Below are 2,708 nucleotides of genomic sequence, written 5' to 3' on the forward strand. Positions count from 1 at the left end.
CAGGCGGGCACGCACCCGACCCAAACAGGAATGAAATAGTGCGCGATGACATTGGGCGAGTGTCCCAACATCATTGTGCACCCTCGTGATCTTTCGGTCGGCAGGTGTGCACAAGAGGTGGCAGTGCGCCCGCTGAGGATTAAGAGAACTATTAAGGCTCTTAAGCAATTAATTAATTTGTATTTTTCGCTGCCCACTCAACCATTTGGCTGGCGGGCGGGCGGGTGAGTAGGCCAGGCAGCTTTGCATTTTTACAAAACTTCACCCACAGGCTGGATGAAGTTTCCAACGGTTACTAAAAATAACAATAAAAAATTTTTAACATCATTTTTTACATGTCCCTCTTCATGTGACTGAGTCACATGTGGGGACATGTTTATGTCATTTGTAAAATATTTATTTTTGTATTTAAAATTCTTCAGGTCCCTGAGGCAGCTCTGTGCCTTCATAGAGCTTTCACTGTGCACTGTCTCGCACATGTGCAAACTTCAGCGCTCGCCTTCCTCCCACCCCCATCCCGGCTGCGCTGAGGCTCTTAGCGCACATTTCACGCTGGCTGGCCATTAATTGGCCAGGCAGCGTGAAATTGCGGTTGGAGCCCAATCGCAGACAGCGGCCTGTCTCGTGGCCTGCCCACTGTGCCCGCCTGACGAGGGGAAAACCCTGCCCTGAGTAATAGTGTTTGTGATACTGCGTAATGATTTTTGTAACATTGAGCAGCATTGTTTGTGACATTAATAGTATTTGTTACAATAAATCATACTGTTTGTGACACCGAGTAATAGTCTCTGAGACACTGAATAATACTGCCTATGACACTGAGCAATACTGTTTGCGACACTGAGTAATAGGGTGGTATTTTCCGTGCCCGCTGGCGTCGGGCTTCATGGCGGGCTCAAGCAGGCAATGTGGTGGGAAGGCCAAAATATTGGTTTCACGACGTCATGAAGCCAGATTGCAATTGTCCGCTCCGTCCGTCAATGGCGGGCCACATTTCCTGCTGTCGCACATCAGGAATTTCATTATAATGCATTTGCATATCATTATAAGCCCAACTCGCTGGAATAATTCCCCCAACACAAATTTACTGCCCACATCTTCAGGAAAACACGTCGGTGCAGAATACATCTTAACAAGTGTGATGTGCAGAAGACGGGATTTACAGTCAGGGCCTTGCTCACATCACGGATACCCGAAGAGTAGAAGATGCTGGAGCCTGAAAGCAATGGGACCCTGGAGGAATATGCATGGCATGCTGGGCAGATTCTGATGGACATGGCTCTGCCGTGATGCAGCTCAGGGAAGGTGGAAGGTCACCGTAGAGGGACTGCTTCAGGACATCAGTGTCTTGGCCATGGTCTGCAATGGATGCTTGTTGAGGGGGTGGAGAGGAAGGTGTAGGTTTGGCTGGGAGAGGAAGGTATACCGGGGGAGGTCAGGTTGGGAATGAGGGAACAAATGTGTTGGGGTTGATGAGATTGGGAGGGAGAAGGGCGTACAGGGGAGGAGTGTATAATGGGGGAGTATAGGGCAACTGGGGGACTAGGTGTAAGTGGGGAAGAAGGTGTAAGGGAAGGAGTTTGTAGGGAGAAGGAGTCCAGGATGGAAGGTGTCCGGAGTGAAGAAGGAGTCCGGAAGAGGGAAGGGCTTTGGGCGGAGGAAGGAGTTTGGAGGCAGGCAGGACTTCAGGTGGAAGAAGGAGTTCCAAGGGGTTAAGGAGTCCGGGGGGAGGAAGGAACCCTGGCAGTGGCAGGAGTTTGAGGGGAGGAATGAATAAGGGGGGTGATGTCCAGGTGAACATGAAAGGAAGGGGTCTGTGGACTCAATGACTGCCTCCTGGGAAGCAAACTGAGGGTGAGTTTGGTAGGAGGAATGGTGAGTGTGAGGGTGGCAGAGAGGGCCAGTAGGGTGGGAGGGTGAGGGTGCGACGGTATTGGTAGGAGAGGTGGCGAGGGTGGTTGGTGGGGACTCAGAGGCAGACACGGACCCTGGGGGTGGGAAGGAGGAGGCCAGGGAGGTTAATGTGGTTGGAATTCTCAGCAACGTAGGGAATGTGCACATTCACCTGTATGTAGAACCATAGAGCCATAGAACCATAGAAAAGCTACAGTGCAGAAAGAGACCATTCAGCCAGAAGAGGCCATCCTGTCTGTGTCGACCAGAAAAAGATGAAAAAGAAACTACATCCCCGAAAGAAAAGCGTTGTGGTTGGTTGGTGATGGTGGGAGGTGGAAGGTGATGCCAAGGGGCTCGACAGTGATGGGGAAAGGACATGGGTAACTGGGGAGGGGAAAGGACAGGGGAGCTGAAGACAAACGTCACACACACCATGTTTCTAAAGCTGAAAGTGGAAGGAGACTCGTTTTGGGTGGGTACAGATGCTGCAGGGGAGTATGATCGGTGCGTGGGCGGAGATGCAGGTCAGCTCAGATGGACAACCGAAAGAGAGCTCTGGCAGGCAGCATTGAAAATGCTCAGGACGTTGAGATGAGTGTGATGGGTGAAGGCTCCACATGCATGGGAGAGTGTTTGCACGAGGCTCTGAAAGGCCCTGCCACACACATACTTCTTGCACTTATGGGCTGGCTTTATGCAGCTGAACTGCTAGTGGGGGGGGTGCAGTGAATGCAAAGCCACTTCTTCAGCGAGCAGGCTGACGCACTCCTTTGACTTGTGTGCCACTCTGTTGAAGGCTTCCAACAGGTCTG

Source organism: Cetorhinus maximus, chromosome 9, assembly GCF_964194155.1.
Source record: "Cetorhinus maximus chromosome 9, sCetMax3.hap1.1, whole genome shotgun sequence".
NCBI lineage: Eukaryota > Metazoa > Chordata > Chondrichthyes > Lamniformes > Cetorhinidae > Cetorhinus > Cetorhinus maximus.